Here is a 983-nt window from a genome sequence, read left to right as displayed (position 1 = left end):
ATTTCCCTGGCACAGCCTTGTTTACCGAGCAGAGCCGTGGCCCTGGCACCATGTCCTGTTTCAGAACGACCAAGGGGAAGTGGGGGGCAAGGAAGGGGGTGGCCGGAGGGGCTCTTCCCTAGGCAAGAAAGGCAAGGGGAGGCAACCTCCAACAGAGCATAGCACAGCTCCTGTCCTCTGGACTCCAACCCTAGGCGTATTTGAATCTGCCCAGTAGCTGCCAGGTGGGGGGCATTGGAAAGCAGCATTTCTTGACGCCAGGCCAGGATCTGTGCTTTGTGGATCACAAGGGAGTCGAGGTCACAAGGGGAGACACAGAAGTGGGACTGGAAGGACTCCCTCTTTTTCCCTCTCCAAGCTAGGGCCTTCCATGTCTCCTAAGGTTTTGGTAGCGCTGGGTTTCCTTGCGGCCCCCCCCCCCCCCCCCCCTCAGAACCCCCATTCTCCCTCCCCGTGGAGTCCTTACCTTCCTCCCGTGGATGTGAACTGTTCCTGGCAGCTCTGGCTTCATTGTCAGCGTTTGGAGCAGTGTGGGAATTATGCAGGCTTTTTTTGTGACTCCTGCTGAGATTCACATTCCTTCCCTCACTCTCCCTTTTGGACCACTTCAGTACTTATTCAGTCATTGTTGGAGGGCAAGCCTAAGAACAAAAATAATCCTTCACTTTGGTACAGAGCACTACAAAGTAGTTTCATGCACCTTATCTCAGCCCTGTGAATATATATATATATATGCTCTTGGTACTCCTTCCTACAGAGATGGATTGGATTCTGAGTGGGTCGCACATTTAGCTTGAACCTACGCTACCTGGCTCCCAAAGGCACCACTGTTCTCTGATCCTGAATCACCTACTCCCCACTGATTTCTTATTTAATTCTCATAACTACTACTGAGGTGTGAGTGTGTCCCACAGTTCATATGTTGTAAACTCAATCATAGGAGTAAAGTATTCCGAGGGAGGATACATAGCCGACTGTGGTCT

This window comes from Peromyscus eremicus, chromosome 15 (genome assembly GCF_949786415.1).
Source record: "Peromyscus eremicus chromosome 15, PerEre_H2_v1, whole genome shotgun sequence".
NCBI classification, from domain to species: domain Eukaryota; kingdom Metazoa; phylum Chordata; class Mammalia; order Rodentia; family Cricetidae; genus Peromyscus; species Peromyscus eremicus.
Note: the sequence above shows the minus strand (reverse complement) of the source record.